The sequence below is a fragment of the Oratosquilla oratoria genome, chromosome 39, assembly GCF_046742065.1.
Source record: "Oratosquilla oratoria isolate Oo_2021 chromosome 39, ASM4674206v1, whole genome shotgun sequence".
Lineage (NCBI taxonomy): Eukaryota > Metazoa > Arthropoda > Malacostraca > Stomatopoda > Squillidae > Oratosquilla > Oratosquilla oratoria.
In genome coordinates this window covers 41,426,061-41,448,268 of record NC_134815.1, presented here as the reverse complement: position 1 = coordinate 41,448,268, position 22,208 = coordinate 41,426,061, and the positions used below count along the sequence as shown (strand labels likewise).

The 22,208-nt window shown below is 40.9% G+C and overlaps 1 protein-coding gene across 4 annotated transcripts in view; it reads right to left on the bottom strand.

The window, feature by feature from the left end:
- Window positions 1-22,208, bottom strand: part of LOC143020368 (uncharacterized) — a 65,570-nt gene that overhangs the window by 22,432 nt on the left and 20,930 nt on the right. For all 4 annotated transcript variants that reach the window (XM_076176742.1, XM_076176745.1, XM_076176744.1 and 1 more), the window contains one exon: window positions 10,067-11,557. The gene's annotated coding sequence lies outside the window, so the exon portion shown is untranslated. The remainder of the gene's footprint in view (window positions 1-10,066; window positions 11,558-22,208) is intronic.

Sequence of the window (22,208 nt, the reverse complement as noted above, 5' to 3'; positions counted from 1 at the left end):
GAAAGAGGTGATCTGATAACCATTTACAGAATTATGAAAGGGATGGAAATTCTTGATAGGGATGACCTACTAAAATGGGACAGAAGAAATACAGGAGGCCATGAGAAGAAACTTAGGAAAGACAGTTACAGAAGAGATCTGAAAAAGAATAGCTTTCCACACAGAGTGATAGATATCTGGAACAAACTGAAAGAGGAAACAGTGAGTGCTAAAACTATACATGACTTTAAGAAAAAACTGGATGCAGAAAGATACAATAGTGGGTCACTATGGGCATAGCTCTCCTCCCGTAAAATACATACATATATATACCAAGGCTTTTTCCTCCTTACAAGGGAGGTAGCCAAAAAGGAAAAGGCATATAATCATTCCCACCCATTCCATCCCTGAACACACTCCACACCCCTCCACCCCCCCTCTTATCTTAGCACATCCTGGATGACGGGTCATCCCTACACCTTGTCCACTGCACTGGGTCAGAAGCAGTGTCGCAAGACACAGCACATCCACAGCAAGGCCGCTTCATTAAATCGGCGACCCCCCTCTCCGTCCCCCCATGCATAAAAGAAGAAGACGGGGAGAAACCCCTTCGGGCTGCGTCAAATTTTGCTCACACAGGCAAAATACAACTAGGTAAATAAGTATGCACACTTCTCCTGGATAAGAGACAGAGAAGATAAAATGGGCAGAGGAGTAATGTTTGTGGTGAGAAATTACACAAAAGTGGAAGAAGCAAATCTGAGTGAAGGCAGGGCTGAAGCAATTCATCTAAAGATCAATACTAAAAGACACAATAAAAGAGACTTCATGGTGGCATATGTTCCCCCCAAAGACAAGAGCTTGGGATGAAACTGAATATCAAGAAATGTTAAAGGTAATACTCTTTTCCTAAAGAAAAATATTGAACAAGGTCCAAAATATTGAACATAGTCCTTACTGTAGATTTTAATTTTGATGACATCAACTGGGAGGAATGGAGAGTAAGTGGCAAAGCAGATTCCTGGGGAAATACACTGTTGAGTAGCAATGAAGAACACAATGACCCAGTGGGTAAAGGAGGTGACCCAGAAAAGAGATGATACTCCAAGATTAGATCTGTTACTAACCAAAGAGCCAGACCTCATCAGCTCCTTGTACTATCTTTACCCAATATGAAACAGTGACCATGTTACAATTGAATTTCAGTTGGAAGATGAGGAACTTGAGCCAAGGAATGAATCACACAGGAAAAGGAGACTCAATTTTAGGAAGTACTTTGAAGACGCAAACTGGGAGTAATTCATGAATACCAAAGGAATAAGGAAGAAATGGGAAATCTTTCTTGACATTTACAACCTAGGAGTGAACAATAATGTGGACGACCTTCACTCGTTCACTCGTTCCTCATCATGCACATTTGTACGGCCATCTTTAAAAGCTCTCACCCATTTCCACACCATCCCATCACTCATAATGTTTTCTCCATACACTTCACTAATCTGATGATGAATTTCAGACACTTTCACACCTTTAGCAGTAAAAAAACGAATCACAGCACATATTTCACAGTCAGCGGCATTCTCAATGGGAGAAGGCAATTCAAATACTCACAAACTTAAACACAGTCAGATGATTCTGTAATTATGTTGGAAAGTAGACTACAGTACAGGCTTTCATGTAAAAATAAAATGGTTACGAAAAGTCTACTTGTTTCATTTTTATTTCAAAACAGTACTTACTTAAAAACACGTCTCGTGTGTGTGTGTATATATATAATCTATATATACACCCTATTCGAGAGTTGACACCTTGACGTGGTGGATAGGCTTGAGAATCTCAATTATTACAAAAGCTATGTCGATAGAGAGGAAATCTCTGCAATGTCACCCATATCGAACAAAGTTTGCAAGAAAGATCAGACAAACAGCTCACACACACAGTTGAGGACTCGCTAACTGGCACATCCCCAATAGCAAACAAGAAAATTCCTCATAGATGTGTGGGGTACCATAATAATGATGGCATGGACCATTGGGCACCCTATATATACAGGGATTCACCTAATATAATGAATAAGGTGACACCAGAAAGTTACCTTACCAGAAATCAGTTGGCAGAGAGGTGAGATTACTGCCAAAACCCCTTCATAGCAACCATGAATAGTACAACCAAAACAAAATCGAGTGTTCCTGTTGGATCATTATCTAAAGGTCCAACCACATTGCCTTCTGCGCTTATGGGCAGTGTGCCACCAAATGTGAGTAAGCACTGTCCAAGCACATCCAAGTCTTGTACATTAAACATGAAGAAAATAAAGATCTTTATTTACAATGTAAGAACTCTCTCAGAAGACCACGGGCTGGAGAGTTTAATGGAAGAACTAGACATCAAGTGGGACATAGTAGGACTGAGTGAAGTCTAAGAGCAGAAGAAACGCTGATACAATTACAAGATGGTTACCACCTGTTCTACTATAGAGGTAAGGACAAAGAAAGATCTAGTGGAGTAGGATTCTTGATAAACCAAGAGGCTGCTGGTAACATAGTCAAGTTCAGTAGTTTATCAGGCAGGGTAGCTTGGATTGTGATTAGGTTGTGTAAAAGGTTCACTCTAAAAATAGTGCAGGTTTACGCACCAACTTCACAGAGTTCAGACAATGAAATTGAAGTCAGGTAATGGATCAAGAAAAAAGTAAGTACACATTGGTAATAGGCAACTTTAATGCTAAAGTGGGGAAAAAGATGGGAGAGTCATACATTGGGAAGTTTGGAGTAGGTGAAAGAAATGACAGAAGTGACATATTAGTCAATTTTGCAGAGAACTATAATATGAGGATAATGTACACTTTCTTCCAAAAGCATGTAGGTTGTAAATGGACCTGGAGAACTCCAAATGGAACAACAAAGAATGAGGTTAAGAATGAGGTGAACAGCTGCCCAGGATGTAACACTTCACCCCATACCATACAACACATAATGGAAGACTGCATTATACTCAATCATGCACGCAAACAATACAACATACACTCTATAAAAGATTTGTGGAAAAACCCAGTTTCGGCTGTGGCTTTCCTTGGGGAGACGGGACTGCTCGGACAGACAGTCTAGGGAACGACAACAACAACAACAACAAAGAATGAGGTAGACTTGATATTGGGATATGAGAGCAAGAGTGTTAGCACTGTTATGGACATAAATAAAGTCAACATAGTGTTCATAGAATGGCAGGTTGCACAGCTAAATTCAAATTCAGAGCCAAGAGAAATAAACTAGTTTTAAGAGAGAAAATAAGCCTTGCAATGGTTAAGTATAATAATAAGAAATTTCAGTTAGAAATTAAAAATAAGATTTGAAGCTCTGAGAACTAATGAGGACACTGTCAAAGATATGAATTTGAATTTAGTGAATATCATTAGGGAATCAGCAGAGAAAGTAGGAAGTACAAAAAGTATTAGAGAAAACAAATACTCCAAAGCTTACAAATAGACTAAGTCAAGTTTTAGATGGAAACTGAGAGAACAGGCAGGCTTTAGGAGCAGATATTTGACTAGATCATTTGCAGGTAATGAACCAACTAAACAAGAAAATAAGTTTAGCTTTTGTAGATTACAAGAAGGCCTTTGACTTGGTAGAACTCATTAAGCAAGCAGGTACAAACGAACAGATCGTAAGGGTTTTAGAAAATATTTATGTGAAAGGTACCACTATAATTCAACTACATAGAGAAAAGATTAAGATTGAGAAAGTAGTATAGCACAGTAATATAATTTCACACAAATTATTTACAGCTTGTTTAGATGACATTTTCAGGTCGAGTTGGGAAAAGTTCGAAGATTAATGGCAAATATTTGAACCATCTGAGATTTGTGGATAACGTTATTCTTATTTCAGAAAGAGCAGAAGACTTGCAAGATATGCTGAGTGATCTGAACAAGGAAAGTAAAAAAGTAGGTTTAAAAATGAATAAGAGTAAAACCAAAGTAATGTTCAACACAAAAGTTCAAAGTAAAGAGATTATAATTGATGAGTCTTGAAGGAGTTGAAGAGTATAATTATTTAGGCCAGATGGTAAAAATAACCAAAAATCATGATAATGGAATAAAAAGACAATTTACAATTGGTTGGAAAGTGTTTCGTAAGTATAATAGAATCCTGAGAGGCTCTCTACCTTTATGTTTGAAACGTAAAGTTTACAACTAATGCATTCTGCCAGCAATAATCGATGGGTTTGAGACTTGGAAACTGACAAAGGCGATGGAAACAAAGCTAAGGACTGCACATGGAATAGACAGATCAAAGATGGGAATAACACTGAGAGACCGAAAGAGAGCAAGTTGGGTGAGAGAGCAGACTAGAGTGAAAGATATTGTGGAGGCAGTAAAAGAGAGCGAGTGAAATTGGGCAGGTAAGTTAGTACAAATGACTGATGAGAAATAGAGCATGTTACTGAGGTCACCGCAAGATGGGAAATGTGGAAGAGGGGGACTAGACAGGTGGAGAGACAAGATTGAGAAGTTTGCAGGAGTGATGTGGCAAAGGTTGGCATGGTCATGTGAATCATGAAACGCTATGGAGGCCTTTGTTGAGTAGTGGACTCAGGATGGCTGATTTGATGATAGGTAGCTACAAGTCATTTGCATATGGCAAAACAATGGTGTTCAGTTCTGGTTCAGGAGTTGGTAGATCACTCATGGAATAAGTTAAACAGTTAGGGTGAAAGTATTGCACCTTGAGGGACTCCAAAGTATATACAGTACTACCTCTCATTAACGGACTAAAAGGGGGTTAACGGGGTCCGTTGATGTGAATAATCCGTTGATTTGGAGTGGTTTTTGGGTGGCATAGTGATTGCACACACTAAACAACAGTACCAGAAACACAGAAAACACAGCTAATCAACTTCCGTTAATGAGAGGTCTCACTGTAGTTTTTTTTTTTTTTTTTGTACCTGAGATTTTGTTGTTTTGGGTTACTCTGCATTGTCATCTTACAATAAAGTTGGTTAGCCACTTCTTGTCATTCTTATGATTCTCTGTCTTAATGATCTTTTTGGGTACTATGTGTCTGGGGACCTTGTTGAAAGCTTCATTTATATTTATAGCAACTATAACTATTCTATTTTTTTTTTCTTCTTCTTTTTTTTAAACTTTCCAGCACCTTTTATGTGTTGTCTAAGAGCAGAGTGCTGGCAGAGGAGACCTCCTTGAAACTGTATTAACCTCTTGAATACAATGATGCTTATGTATGCATCATGAGCCATGAGTGAAGTATAAAAGGATGCTAGTGTTGGCTTCATGATTATATTTATTTTGTGGTTGTAGCTGAGTGACCCCACATTCTGTGAACAGGCTTGATCACATTTTCTGTGATTAAGGGTGAAAGAGAATGAATACAACAGCAGTAACTTCATATTTTGTATTACATGTATTGTGATGCATCATCATACATCAGGCAACTTGATTTGCATGCAAATATTTGACTCATATTGAGCAGGTGAAGCGGGGGAGGATGGTAGTTCTAATTTCATTTATGCTGCAACCAACCTTTCCTTCAGCTTGGATATTGTGGATAGTAGTGAGACTGGTCTGTATGATGCAGGGTTTTCTGGTGGTTTGTTTGGTTACAAGATTGGTTTTCTGGTGGTTTGTTTGGTTTCAAGATTGGTTTTCTGGTGGTTTGTTTGGTTTCAAGATTGGTTTTCTGGTGGTTTGTTTGGTTTCAAGATTGGTTTTCTGGTGGTTTGTTTGGTTTCAAGATTGGTTTTCTGGTGGTTTGTTTGGTTTCAAGATTGGTTTTCTGGTGGTTTGTTTGGTTTCAAGATTGGTTTTCTGGTGGTTTGAGCATAACATATTGATTGACCGACTGGTATCATGTGAGCTCTTTTCCAGATGTTTGGGGTGGAAAGAGAACATTCAGATTGGACAAATCAAAGAATGATGTGATGGTTTGGGCATATAAACAGAATGAGTGAGTAAAGACTTGCAAAATTTGCAAAAAGCAAATGTGGATGGATATATATCATAAGAGACAGCCATGCATAACAATGACTAGAAATGGTAAAAAAATAATAATAATAATAAAAAAAAAAAAAATGGCAGGTAGTGTAGAGTAATCCATAGCAACCAATTTCTGTAACTAAAAGAATGTACAATGGAGTTCTCCAAGGAACAATACTTTCACCTGCATAATTCAACCTCTTCATAATAATCTCCCAATACCAGATCCAGAACATAACACCAAAATGTTCAGGTAGTGTAGAGTAATCCATAACAACCAATTTCTGTAACTAAAAGAATGTACAATGGAGTTCTCCAAGGAACAATACTTTCACCTGCATAATTCAACCTCTTCATAATAATCTCCCAATACCAGATCCAGAACATAACACCAAAATGTTCACTTATCCAAATGACCTGACAATAACTCAGTACAAACTGCTAAAAACAACCAAGTTCACTTGAGACAAACTAGAACAATGAGGTGACAGAACTAAGGCTTCCCCTCAGAAATAATTTGTAACCTTATTCATTTCAAATACCTTAAATCAAAGAAATATGAAATAGTAAAACTGAATGGCCACACCCTTCTACTGGAAAAGAATTAGAATGTGTGAAGAAAGATTTGTAAAAGAGGTGTGGAAGGCAGAGGTGGAGTGAACTTGAGGGGATGACCAAGGATAAGATGAATGGATGTGATGAAATGGGTGTTGAGTAATTGGGGAACGTCTCTTGAACAAAGAAGGGAGAAGGCAGGAGAGAGGGGCGAGTAGAGAATGGCTGTATTTACCTAGTTCTATAGACACGGTAAAGGAAACATGGACTAGAGGTGAAGCTTTTTATTCCTGACGTTTCGTCTATCGACTTTCTCAAAGCATTCCTTTGAGAAAGTCGATAGACGAAACGTCAGGAATAAAAAGCTTCACCTCTAGTCCATGTTTCCTTTACCGTGTCTATACAACTTGTTCACTTGGATTTTTACCTAGTTCTATTTACCTAATTGTAGTATACAGGAATGGAGCAATGCTCATTGGGTTATGTCTCCTATTCTCTAATTGTCTAATATACCTAGATTATACTGTGATACAAGGAAGGGAAGGGATGGGGATAGGGAGTGGTTATGTATGAATGATATTTTGACACAGCATGAAGGGATTTCTTCCTTTCTTCTATTTTTCTGCATGAAGGGATGGAGAGAGTCACTGATTACATGAAGCAGCCTTGTTGTGGATGTGCCATGTCTTGCTACATTGCTTCTGACCCATGGGCAGGACACAGGGATGACTCAAGAGTAGAAATTGTTTCAGTTACAATATTTAATTTTTCAAATCTCCAAATATAAAATTATCTTTCCATCATATATAGCAAAGCTGAATGATGAACTATGAGATTGTAATCCTATAAGAATGTTAGACATATTAAAAGAAATGTTCTTAAGACATCTTGATTTCAGTCATATTCAGGTCATTCAAATGAAGGTTGGAGGTAGGATGTGGGAGGGGAAAAAGATAGGCCAGTGTGAAAACTCCTTGACAGGTACCATCATTAGTTCCTCACCAACAGTAATCAAGACACAACAAAACAAACCTGCTGTCTACACAATACTCTCAGCCAAAAGCAACCCAAACACAAGGTCAGGAACCTATGCCTAGAGCCACTTAGTTGCGGCCGAAGCTGTCACCTTTGCCCTATTGGGACAGGTAACAGACAGTGCTGGGAATCAGAGAAAAATGTGGGGTTCGAACCCACAGCTAAGTGAATGCAAAACCAGAATGCTTCCAATTACACCACCAGCACACAAAGAGAAACACAAAAAATATACTATACATAAACATTAATGGAATCACAAGCAAAACCACATTTGCAGCAATTGTTACACAAACATACTATTTGTATGCACTAATATAAGAAAATAAAATCTTATTTGATAAAGGTGAGACAGAGGGAGAAAGGGGTATAGAGAAAGAGAAAGAGAAAGACACACACACACACAGAGGGAGGGAGAGGGAGGGAGGGAGAGGGAGGGAGGGAGGGAGAGAGAGGGAGGGAGAGGGGGGAGGGAGGGAGGGAGAGAGAGGGAGGGAGATGAGAGAGAGATGAGAAGAGAGATGAGATGAGAAGAAAGAGAAGAGAGAAAAGAAAAAGAGGAAAGAGAGAAGAAGAGGAGAGGAAAGAGAAAAAAGGAAAATGAGGGGAGGGGAGGAGGGGGAGTGTTAGGGGAGGAGTGGGAGTGTTACGGGAGGAGGGGGAGTGTTACGGGAGGTGGGGGAGTGTTACGGGAGGAGGGGGAGTGTTACGGGAGGAGGGGGAGTGTTACGGGAGGAGGGGGAGTGTTACGGGAGGAGGGGGAGTGTTACGGGAGGAGGGGGAGTGTTACGGGAGGAGGGGAGTGTGTTACGGGAGTAGGGGGAATGGGAGGGGAGCAGGGGGAATGGGAGGTGAGCAGGAGGAGGAATGGGAGGTGAGCAGGGGGAATGGGAGGTGAGCAGGGGGAATGGGAGGTGAGGAGAGGGAATGAGAGGGGAGGGGAGGAGGGGGAGTGTTAGGGGAGGAGTGGGAGGGGAGGAGAGGGAGTGGGAGGGGAGGAGAGGGAGTGGGAGGGGAGGAGAGGGAGTGGGAGGGGAGGAGAGGGAGTGGGAGGGGAGGAGAGGGAGTGGGAGGGGAGGAGAGGGAGTGGGAGGGGAGGAGAGGGAGTGGGAGGGGAGGAGAGGGAGTGGGAGGGGAGGAGAGGGAGTGGGAGGGGAGGAGGGGCAGGGGGAGGGGAGGAGGGGCAGGGGAAGGGGAGGGACAGGGGAGGAGAGGGGAGGGGAGGAGAGGAAGGGGAGGATGGGAGGGAGAGAGAGGAAGAGAGGAGAGAGGAGAGAGAGAGAGGAAAGAAAGAGGAGATAGAGAAGAGGAGATAGAGAAGAGGAGAGAGGAGATAGAGAAGAGGAGAGAGAGAGAAGAGGAGAGAGGAGAGAAAGAGGAGAGAGAGAGGAGAGAGAGAGGAGAGAAAGGAGAGAGAGAAAAAGGGGGGGAAAGCAAGGGGAGAGGGAATAAGAGAAGAGAGGGAGAGAAAGGTGAGGGAAAGAGGAAGAGGAGAAAGAGGAGGAGGAGGAGGAGGAGAAAGAGGAGAGGGAGAAAAAAGAGAGGGAGAGAGAAAGCAGAGGGCGAGAAAGGTGAGAGGAGGGAGGGGGAGGGAGAAAGGGAAGGGAGAGGGAGAGGGAGAGGGAGAGAGAGGGAGAGAGAGAGAGAGAGAGAGAGAGAGAGAGAGGGAGAGAGAGAGAGGCAGAGAGAGAGGGAGAGAGAGAGGGAGAGAGGGGTGGAGAGAAAGGGGGATGGAGAGAGCAGGGAGAGAGAGAGAGCAGGGAGTGAGAGAGACAGGGGAGAGAGAGAGACAGGGGAGAGAGAGAGACAGGGGAGAGAGAGAGACAGGGGAGAGAGAGAGACAGGGGAGAGAGAGAGACAGGGGAGAGAGAGAGACAGGGGAGAGACACAGAGGAGGGGGAGAGGGTGAGACAGAGGAGGGGGAGAGGGTGAGAGAGAGGGGGGGAGAGAGACGGGGGAGGGGGAGAGAGAGGGGGGGAGAGAGAGAGAGGGGGGTGAGAGAGAGGGGGAGAGACAGGGGAGAGGGGAGAGAGGGGAGAGGGAGAGGGAAGGGAGAGGGAGGGGAGAAGGAGAGGGAGGGGAGAAGGAGAGGGAGGGGAGAGGGAGTGAAAAGGAGAGAGGGAGAGAATGAAGGAGAGGGAGAGGGAGAGAACAAGGGAGAGGGAGAGAAAGGGAAAGAGGGAGAGAAAGGGAGAGGGAATGAAAGGGAAAGAACGAGGGAGAGGGAGAGAAAGGGGGAGAGGGAGAGAAAGGGAGAGAGAGGGAGAGAAAGGGAGAGAGAGGGAGAGAGAGGGAGAGAAAGGGAGAGGGAAAGGGAAAAGGAGAGGGAAAGGAAAAGAGAGGAAAAGAGAGAGGGAAAGGGAGAGAAAGAGTGAGAGGAGGAGAGGAAGAGCAAGAGCAAGAAAGAAAATAAAAAGAATATGAGAGAGAGAGAGAGAGAGAGAGAGAGAGAGAGAGAGAATAAAAAATTATTCTTAGGTAATTTTAGACTTTACAATTACTTACCATATAATCTTCACTCCTGTATTCACCTTCCAAGGAATTTATGGAGGATACCTATATAGGTAATATCCTGCATCACCTCCTAGGAGCATCATGACCATTCTTCTTTGGAAACTCCCTTTTCATAATTTCTCAAAAGTGACATCTTATGAACATTTACTAAATTTTCTGATGTTTTCCATTTTCTCATGCCATTCACCATCTCTCAATTTCCCTCCTCAATATATCATTAAACTCTTGTTGTACTGCATTATATTTTTCAGCTTTCTATGTAAGAATTATTTCCCAGAGCTTGTAGTTCTACTGTATCTTTAACATACAACACTAAATATCTTCCTGGCTTGAACGATTTCACTGTTTAACCACTTCAGTACGAGTCGAATTCTCATGCACAGCATTGGCTGCCATATGTACGATTCATCACACTACTTGCATTATAAAATATAAAGTCACTGCTGTATTACTCATTCTCTTTAACTCTGAGTAATAACAAACACAGAAAATGTGATCAAACCAGTTCACAGAATCCAGGGGCAACTCGTGTACAACTACAAAAAAATATATAATCAGGATGCCAACGCTGGTATCCTTGTATACCCACTTGGTATCCTTGTGTACCCACTTGGTATCCTTGTGTACCCACTCACACCTCATGACGCCCAGGGCTGAAATAATTTCAGTATCGCTGCCCTGCTGGGTGTTACTCCAACTCTCGTGGGCGGGGACTTGGGGTGTGTGTGTGCGTGTAAGGTCACAGTATTATCAATAGATCGGTCATACAAGCTCTGAGCTCTCCTCCGGGAGGTTGATAACTGTTGATCAAGAGTCCAACAAGTGATCCAAGACCATGGTGAATCACACAGGCATCATCGTACCGAAGTGGTTAAACTACCTCTCGAGTACACAATGACTTTCCAATGTCAGAGATAAAAAAAATACCTTGAGCTTTGTTCCATTTAAGTCATAAGGTTTTGCAGTTCACTTGTCAGACCCGATACTACCACTGACTACTTCTGGCAGTAATCAAACTTAGTCTGCTGAATCTGGTCATTGCAGGCGTATTTGGTGGTGGTGAGGAACCTACGTTAAGAGACACATAGCTGCGGCCGAACCCGTCACCTTTGCCCAACTATGCACTTTGGGGACTGTTGGGGCAGGTAACAGTCACTGCTGGGAATCAGAGGAGTACAGGATTCAAACCCACAACTAAATGAATGCGAAGCCAGCGCACTCCTAATTGTGCCACAATCACATTGCTAGTATCAAATACTGACAATCATTAATTTGCATTTCTTTCCACTTCATCTTTGTAGTAAACAAGAGTCATTAGGTCCGCTATCCACATCCTTTTTTGACATGTTTCCAATGATCAGCATAGATGTCATCCTTGCTCACTAATGTGCTAATCTCGGCACTTGTCCATCTCAAAATACACAACAGGACATTCTTCTTCCCTTCAATACCCATTGTAAATTGTATGGCACACATCTTGTCCTGAAAGAAAAAAGACAGATTTGTATTCAAACCACTTATTGTACTTATTCATCTTAACCATATATTGTAAAATAGGCTGAGATTGAGAGATTGAGAGAGAGAGAGAGAGAGAGAGAGAGAGAGAGAGAGAGAGAGAGAGAGAGAGAGAGAGAGAGAGAGAGAGGGGGGGGAAGAGGGAGGGAAAGAGAGAGAGAGAGAAGAGGGAGGGAAAGAGAGAGAGGGGAGAGGGAGAGAAAGAGAGAGGGGGAGGGGAAGAGGGAGGAAGAGGGAGGGGGAGGAAAAGAGAGTTTATTTTTATATATAATAAAGTTTCCTTAATTGCTTTCCTGGTTAGTCATTGAAATAGTCTGTTCAATGTAAAAGCCAGGAAAATCATAGCAAGCTCTGGGCAAAGTTTCTTTTAAACTCTGCTTAGGTTGGTTGATGCAAACTGTTGCAAGGCATGGTTTTTTAAATTGCTGCCGTGAATGTCACAGGCCTAAACCACATTAGAGGAAAGATAGAAAAAAAAATCTCAAATAAATTCAGCTTGCTTTAAGTTCAAAACACATAAGCAAGCCTCATTTAAGTCAAGAGCCACCTGCTGCAAGTGAATATAAAATTATTAATTCAAAAGAAGATCATTAAACATGATGTAGCTGAATTATGAGGCATACCGTTATTTTCCTTATTTTTATATATATATTTTTTATGGTTTGCAGGGCTGGTACTTGTTCGGACCTCACCCTTCCAGGTGGTCCAGAACAGCTCATACATAAAAACAGGAGATGGTGTCTATGGTATGTCATTGCAGTGACGATTCCTGGAGGAATCTGATGTATAACACAGTGATGTCAAAGTCATCTCAGATCCAAGGTGAGCAGAGGTCAGGGGCAATTACTCAAGAGTGGCTGCCCTTTCTAGCCTCTGCACCACAGCCAGGATTTCAATAAATGCTAAAATCCCCACACAGATACCAGATGGATGTGCTACCACCAAACCATGGTGAGTCCCTCCCTGATGGTGTGTCAACATTCCTCGTACGTTTGTATACATATGTACATGGTTGTGTGCACATACCACAGTATCTGTAGCAGTTAGGCTTAGATATCTAGAGTCTTCTTCTCCCTTGTTTTATTTTTTTACTATTATTTTTTTTATCTAACATTACTCCACTAGTGATTATCTTAAAAAGTATCAAAATACTATCAACATTAAAACTGGTTTACAGTGGTAGAATCAATTATACATGATAAATACATTTTACAATCAGACCTGAAACATAAAAATGCATTATATCAACCATAGAAAATATTGACAAATTCAAAATGTAAAGAAAAATGGAAATGTACAGAAATTCATGATCATTTGTGTCTCATACTAAATGGGGCACTGGTGTTATCATTATGTGCACTCATACACAATATCTATTTGAAAAATATGCACTCCTTCAACACTGTGTCTCATACAATGTCCTTCATTATGGCTTAAAACAGGCAGTTTTCATTCAGCTTATGGTACCAATTTTTGCCTGAAGTGGGTCTCAACCCAATAAACATCCTTCAGCTCAGAGATCATTCCCACTCAGCTGACTAGAACAGTGCATTTTTAGCCAGAACAAAAACCATGATGGACACCACCATGTTGAAGTGGCTAATTTAGTTTGAGCATTTTTTTTCTCTCACAAACTTAACAATAGCATTGCACACAATTTAATTTGCCAATCCACCTTGGCATATTTTTCCCCATTCTGGTCCGTGTTTTCAAAGGTTGCAAGGACTTTGAGTATGGAAAAAAATTCTGCTAACTCCTTTGTAGTGAATTTTTCCAGTCACTTTTTCCCTCCTCTGTAACTGCTTCCAACTCTGGTTCTTATCTGATTAAATTCTTCTTCCTCAAAACCAACAAACAAGTTCAAATACCATTTAATATGCTTCTTTCTCTCTTTTGACATTTGAAGTGTTATATGTGGAAATCATCAAGTAGAAGTTAGTAAAAGGTATGCATGGGACCATGCAAGAGATGCATGTGTGGTCAAATAGGCAAGTGTTTGTGTGTTGTGCCATGACAGACTAAGTAAAACATTATTCTTATAAATTTCTATACTACCTGTTGTATGAATAATGACACATATACAGCAACCATCAACACAATTGGTTGTAAGTAGCATAGGTTGTACATCAAGATTTATCTGTACTCTTTTTGTCCTTATCATATTCCATGTGACATCCAACCCAATTGCCTTATCAGGTTTCATCTCTTTTCAATGGTTTTTTATTTTTATTTTTTGTGGCTCCTATTATTCTTCTCTCCAGTCACTCACTTTCCAGTCACATCTCCCACATTCAAAACCTCCCTATCCTTCTCTACATTCAACAAATCCCTGAATTAATCTTTCCATCTTCTTACCACAATTCTATTAGCATCTGTCCATCAACAACCTTTACTTTCCCTTCTCTACTTGACTCACCCGTCTCCCTCACTTTTTTCACTTTTCCCTGCACACACACACGGCTTGACTGCACAGTGGTAGTATTCACAGATGCCACTACAGTGGTGTGGGTTCGAATCCCACCCAGGGTTGAAATGATTTCAGTATCACTGCACTCCGAGTCATTACTCCAACTCTCATGGGCAGGCAGTTGGGGGTGCATGTGTGTGCAAGGTCATGGCATTACTCATAGATTGGTCATATGAGCTCTGAGCTCTCTTCCAGGAGGGAAATAGCTGTCAATCAACATGTCCAACACATGATCCAAGACCATGGTGAATCACATACACATATATTTTTTCAAAAACATCTATCAAATCCTTACCTTATATCAGCTCTGGGATTAAAGAAGAGTATCTGTATATTGGACAGCAAAATTGTAATCACCCCTTGAATCATATCTGCATTTCTACTTTTGTTTCTTTTTCATACCTCACTACCTCCCATAATCCTCTCAGCTTCTTCTGGTACTCTTTCTCCTTTTCCTTTAATTCATTCACCACTTTCCTGCCTCCCTCCTCTAGGAATTTTGGCCTAACTGGCAACTTCAGTCAGCCAAACAGGGCCCGACACATGAGAGTATGTCAGTTCTTGCCAGGGCATTACCTCCACTCTCAATTTCCCTTTAGACATACATCTTTTTCTAATAACTCACTTCTGTCCCAGACGAAATCTGTCATTTTACCTATTCCCTCCATTAACCTAAACATAACCAACAAACCACCTTTTTCTCTTCTTTCATTTAGTGATGGTAGGTTCAATTAATCTAAATTTACGTGTTTTATCCACAAAGTTGAGAACCAATTCTGCTCTTTGCTTTTGTTTATGTCATTTATGGGGCGAGCTGACTTGCAAGCTATTGTACAGAGCTGTGTCTATCATTCTCATGTGTCATCCTCTGGAAAGAGTTTTGGTTTCAGTGTATGTTCCATTGGTTATATTTAAATGCAGCCAGTTATTGTTCTTATTGTTGTATCCCCAGGTCTCTTAATCCAACACTCACCAACTGCCACTTGTGTGGACGTTTGGGCCCACAACATAAACCCACTTTGGGAATTGATCCAGGACATAAAACACCACAAATTCCCAAAGTGGGTTTATGTCCTGTGCCCAAACATCCACACAAGTGGTGGTTCTTGAGTGTTGGATTAAGAGACCTTGGTGTATTGTTCATTGGGTATTGTTGCTTACCTAGTTGTTGAATACCATACTGCAGATCCATAATAAAGAGTTATATCTATTTCTGCTGCCCATTCCCTATTCCTACAACTGTTCTAAATATTTAATTTCTTATTTGCCTTCACTGGTCTTTTATATGTAGGGTGGTCATGGTTGTATCAAGCAAGTGCTTTTTAGATTCACTGTAGGATTAAGCAACATCACTGAGGATGTCTGATGAGATGTAGACATTATTTTGTGTCAGCTATACTTCTAATCTATTGAAGTAAATTTCTATGATCATGGATGCAATTCTGTAGTTGTACTGCTGGGCAGTTAGGATACTTTGTATATGTAGCTTGGTAATCATACTTCAGGTTTGAGGTTGTTTATGAATATTTTAAACAGCATTGGTGACATTACTGCTACTTGGTGGACTTCACTGTACAGTCTTGGCACCTGAGAGAAGGTCACTCTGACATACTCTATACTCTACTGGCTTAGAATTTTGTCTACCATTTCTTGTTATTGTTGTGTAATAAGTTTCCATGATCTCTTTTAAAGGGATGTGCCTTGGAACAATGTCAAAAGTATAATTCATATCTAGTCCCACTTCCACTGCTTTGTCAGGTGGCACTGAACTTGGTGAAGCCTTCAAGCACCTTTTTTTGGGTGAATTTATGAGCAGTGTGCTGGTGGTGTCCTTCTAACTCAACATTTTGTTGAGGTAGGTATGAATGTTCCGATTCTATGATCAATCTTTTCATCAGTTTACATATAGTTAACAGGAAATAGATCTGTAGAATGCTGGCTTCTCTGGCAGTTTGTTTTAGGATGGAGTTCCCTTTCACACTGCTGGGAGGCCACCACAAGACCAGAAATGGTCCATAACATCTGTCCGCTTTTATTGCTACAGTATTAACATTTTCTATTTTCGTTATTACCATAGCCATTATTAAAATTTTCACTCCATATCTGTTTATTTTTCAAGTTTTCATTTAATGATATAGTATACCTTTCTTGAGTCAATATGTAGCGGTTTGTATTCTCATTTGGATGTGGAGGGGAGGAGAAAAAGGTTTTCCAGTGAACATCCCTTTCCTAGTTGCAAAGATCTTGGTTTAATCCCCAGGGATAGTATATGGCTATCCAACTCTACTCTACAAAGGTGGACATTGATAGTGTTATAGAATAATGTTTGACACCTCTACAACTTAGCAGACTTTTCTAGACTTTACCCTGGCTGGAGAACTGCCAGGTCGCCCAAACACAATATGAATAAAAAAAAGTAATAATGACCAAACAACAACTCAGAAGAAACTGCCTTCCCAATATCAAAGTCCCTGTTGCATCTCCAGCCAGCCCTGTGTCATTTCCTTGTGAACAGAGTGATGAACCTCCCTCCCAATACCAAACTCATGACCAATCTACCATGGCAACACTGAAGCAGCTATCCACCATTCCACACCGGGGGTAATAAATGCTGTTCTCAACATTATTGTGAAGAACAAACACCTCAATCAACCACAGCAACTCCAACCCTTTTCAGTGATACTGTAATCCCAAACCTGCCCAGCCCTACCAGCCATCAACTTGAGACATATACAAGTTAAAAGGATCCTGACTAGAGCTACATAAGATTCTTGGTCCTGAAATCTGTTAACAATGAATGAATAACAAAGAAATGACCAAAACATGTACATGATGTGATGCTTTTAAAGATATTTATGGGTGAGTTGTTGGTAGGGCTAATACCTGAGGAACTTTGGTGGAGTACTGGTATAGTCAGTCTGTGGTGAAATGGGTTTAGGGGCCAGTCTCCAAGTGCTTGCTTTATGATCTGGGCATGTATATATATGGACATGTTCTGAGATACTGGTGCAAGATTGTTGTACCTATATTTACAGTATGAAACTGGATTTTTTTCCCCATGTGTCCAGTTGGCTGTGCTTGCATGATGTGATGTGAGATGGTTGGGATTAAGAGGCTCTTGCACTGAATTGTGTGCCCATCATTCTCATAAGTGATGAGTGAGGAAAATGGAGAAGAAATAAAGAATGATGAAGTAAAGGCAGCTGTTAAGATGATGAGTGCATGTAAAACACCTGGGTTGGATGGATGCCATGCAAAATGTCTGAAAAAAGGAGGTACAGTGATGGAGGACTGGCTGGTGAGGTTATTTAATGTTTGCTGGAGAGAGGGTAGAGTGCCGGAGGACTAGAGGAGTGCCTGTATAGTTCCACTTTAAAGGGAAAAGGGGACAAGTGTGTAGTAGTTTCAGAGGGATCAGTTTGTTAAGTGTAATCGGAAAGGCTTATGGGAGGGTCTTGAGAGGATTAGTAGAGGAACAGAGGGAGTAATTGGTGAAAAACAGTGTAGGTTTAGGGCAGGTAGGGGTTGCGTAGATCAGATTTTTGTGGTAAGACAGATATGTGAGAAAGCTATAGGAAAAGGTAAGGATGAATTTTGGGCTTTTATGGATCTGGAAAAGGCTTATGACAGGGTAGATTGGAAGGTTCTGTGGGAGGTATTGCAGATATATGGGATAGGAGGAAAGCTGTTAAGAGCAGTCAAGAGTCGTAGAGCTTGTGTTAGGATTAGAAATAGCAGAAATAGAGAGTGGTTTGAGGTAAAGGTGGAACTTCATCAGGGATGCGTTATGTTGCCTGGCTGTTCAATTTATACATGGATGAGGTAGTGCGAGAGGTAAATGCAAGGGTAGTGGGTCAGGGATTGGAGATAGTTAAAGAAAATGGAGAAAAGTGGGAGATAAGCCAGTTGCTATTTGCAGATGACACTGCACTTGCGGCAGAATCAGAGGAGGGATTGAGGAAGTTGGTGACAGAGTTTGGGAAGGTGTGCGAAAGAAGGAAGTTGAGGATAAATGTGGGTAAAAGTAAGGTGATGAGATGTACAAAGGGAGAGAGTGGCAGCAGACTGGAAGTAAGTATTATGGGAGAAAGACTGGAGGAAGTGGATAGTTTTAGATACTTGGGTGCAAATGTGGCAGGAAAGGGAGGAGTGGGAGTGGAGGTAGAATGTAGATTGAGAGAAGCGAGTAAATGCCTTGGGGGATTAAAAAGTGTAACGAGAAATAGACATTTGGGAATGGATGCTAAGAGGAGATTTTATGGAGTGATTGTGCCAAGAGCACTGTATGGGGCAGAAACATGGAACATAAGGGAGGAAGAGAGGAGTTTGAATGTGTTTGAGATGAGGTGCCTGAGAAGTATGATAGGGGTTACTAGGCTGGATAGTGAGAAATGAGGAAGTGAGGAAAACAGGGGTGGAAAGGGAGTTGGGAGATAAGAGTTGATGAAAAAGTATTGGGATGGTTTGGACACATACAGAGAATGAGTGAATATGAGGGGTCGACCTAGGATAAGATGGATGGATAGGGTAAAAGGGGTACTGGGAAAGAGGGGAATGTCTGCTGAGGAAAGACAGGAGAGGACAGAAGATAGGGAAGAATGGAGAATGGTTGTGTATGGATGATGTTGTGATGTATAAGGGTGAGTGAGTGGGGGGATGGGGGGTGAGGGAGTATGTATGAGAAATAAAGTGACACTGCCCGAAGGTATTTCTCCCCGTCTTCCCCTTTCCTGCATGAGGGGATGGAAAATGGGGGTCGCCAATTTAATGAAGCAGCCTTGCTGTGGATGTGCTGTATCTTGCGGCACTGCTTCTGACCCAGGGCAGTGGACAAGATGCAGGGATGGCCCATCATCCAGGAGGTGCCAAGATAAGACGGAAGAGGGTAGAGCGGAGTATGTAGGGGATGGAATGGGTGAGTATGGTTTCTATGCCTTTGTTTTTTTGGCTACCTCCCTTGCAAGGGAGAAAAAGCCTTTGGTATATATATCATTCTCATGAGTTTAATATTGTGGGATTAAAGCACTTTCATCACAATAAAAACCATAAGAAAAGTAGGGGTGTTCTGTTGTAAATTAAAAGCAATGTCCATGCCTGTGTTTTAAAGAAAGTGAAACAGGATACATATGATAGTTTGTGAATAGAACCCAAACAAATGGACAAAAAATGAATGTAGGTGTAATATATAGGCCAAAAACATTATCATTAGGAGATGACAAACTGCTGTTTCAAGAACTGTCTAGTTCAGTGGTTCTTAACCTTTTTTCTCCAATTCCCCACTTTTTAGTGAGCCAACTCTCCATTTCCCACCACAGCATCGGTCTTTGACAAATTCGATTTTAACCCATGCAGTATTTAGTACGTAAATATACGCTTTGCTTTTTTGTTCCATTTTACGGCCTTTAATGTGACAAGAAGACACCAGAAACAAACATCAAGAAACAAAAACACATCGATTAAAAAAAAAAAGACAGTGGTTCTTCTGTCCAACCGGTCATTCCCCACTTGGCAACTCCGCCATTCCCCACAGGTTAAGAACCACTGGTCTAGTTCTACAACCAGGGCTTTTTGATAATGGGCGATTTCAATTTTACTGACATTGGATGACCCTTAAACATGGCCATATAGGTAGTCGCTTGATGGATTTTCTCGGTGACAATTACTTAGTTTAGCATATAAAAGAGCCAAAAAGACATGGAAATTTACTCGATTTATTGATCACTAGCTGCAAAAGTATGATAACTGATGTAGAAGTTGGTGAAACTATTGTAAGTAGCAATCACAACTTAGATTCAAACTGCTAAATTTTTTTTAGAATAAATACTTGTGTATCTAAAATTCCTGATTTCAGTAAAGCTCAGTTCAGATGACTATGTCTGGAGCTTCAGCTTACAGACCAAGAAGCAGAATTAAGCGAAATACATCAGATGTGGGAAATATTTCAAAATACACTAAGATGATTCATACTTACACCCTGTTTAAGGATAGATGCCCCCCAAAATCAGGCTCACCCAAAATGGCTTGACAAAGAAACTAAAAAAAGTATTGCTAAAAAGAGACAGGCTTATAAGAAATACAAGTGCTCAGGTGCACCTTTGGACTATCGAAGTTATTTAATAATACAGATTTAAAAAAAGAAAGAAAAAAATATTAAAACAATACAAAATTAATATCACTGATAAACCCAAAGAATTCTATAGTTACATTAGAGATAAAAAGATCATTAGGAATCATATTGGACCACTATTATCTGCTGATGGTCAACTTGAATATTCAAATAAAGGAATGTGTGATATTTCAAACAACTATTTTAGCTCAGTATTCGTAATTGAACGACCTCAAAGTGAACTCCAAACTGAAACCTGTGAAAAGTCTACGGTGAACTTACTACAGTAAATATAACATAAGTAAAAATTAAAAGGTGTATAGAAAAACTCAAAATTAATAAAACACTAGGGCCTGATGGTTGGCATCCAAGAATCTTAAAGGAAATGAAAAATGAGATTGTTGTTCCATTAGAAATTATTTTCATGAAATCCATCATATCGAGATGTCCCAAGTGAATGGAAGCTAGCTAACGTTACTCCCATATTCAAAAAAGGTGACAAAAAGAAACCAAATAACTACAGGCCTACAAGCTTGACTTCAATCATAGGAAAAATGATAGAAACTATAATCAGATGCTGTTGAACATCATTTAGAAAATAACTGTTTGATAAATGATAACCAGCATGGATTCAGATGGAAATATTCTTGTGTGACTTCCTTGAATTCTACCCACAAAAGACTACTTACTAAATTAGTTTCAAATGGAATAAGTGGTAGCCTATCAAGTTGGACTAGTACTTGGTAGAATGATCGAAAACAGAGCTGTTCTTAATGGTAAAATTTCTAGATGGAAAAATGTTATGAGTGGAGTTCCTCAGGGTTCCATTCTTGTATATATAAATGATACACCATGGATTAAAATCTACTGTCTCCAAATTTGCTGGTGTACAAAATTGTATTTACCTAGTTGTTTTATATGGGAAGGGAGCTATCCTCATGGTAACCCGTCTTTGTATCTTTCAGCATCAAGTTTTTTCTTAAAATCTTGAATAGTGTTTGCACACACTGTTTCCTTATCTTATTTATTCCAGGTATTCAGCACTCTATGAGGGAAGCTATTTTTTTCAGATCTCTGTAGTTATCCTTACAAGTTATTTGGAAATTCATTAACAAAAGTGGATATTGAAAAGGATTTCAGTGTAATTATCAGTGATGATCTCAAATCATCTAACCAGTGAGAAAGCAAATAAGAATCTAGAACTGATTGCATGATCTTTTGACTTCAAAAGTCCATCTCTCATTAACATACATACATATACCAAGGCTTTTTCCCCCTTACAAGGGGGGTAGCCAAAAAGAAAAAGGCATAAAATCATTCCCACCAATTCCATCCCTGAATACACTCCACACCCCTCCACCCTCCCTCTTATCTTAGCACCTCCTGAATGATGGGTCATCCCTGCACCTTGTCCACTGCCCTGGGTCAGAAGCAGTGTCGCAAGACACAGCACATCCACAGCAAGGCCACTTCATTAAATCGGCAATCCTCCCCTATCCGTCCCCCCATTGCATATAAGGAGAGGACGGGGAGAAATCCCTTCGGGCTGCGTCAAATTTTGCTCACATACTATCTCACCCCCCATCCACCCGCCCATTCCACCTCATGCAATCACAACATCATCCATATACAACCATTCTCCATTCACCCCTGTCTTCTGTTCTCTCCCGTCCTTCCTCAACAGACATTCCCCTCTTCCCCAAAGCCCCCTTCACCCCATCCATCCACCTCATCCTAGGACGTCCCCTCATGTTCACTCCCTCCACATCTGCCTTCCACATCTCTTTTACTAGTCTTTCTTCACTCATTCTTTCCATGTGTCCAAACCATCCTAATACTCTTTCATCAACCCTATCTCCCAGCTCCTTTTCCACCCCTGTTCTCCTCCTCACCTCCTCATTTCTCACTCTATCTAGCCTAATAACCCCCATCATACTTCTCAGACACCTCATCTCAAACACATTCAAACTCCTTCTCTCTTCTTCTCTTATGTTCCATGTTTCTGCCCCATACAGTGCTGTTGGAACAATCACTCCTTCATACAG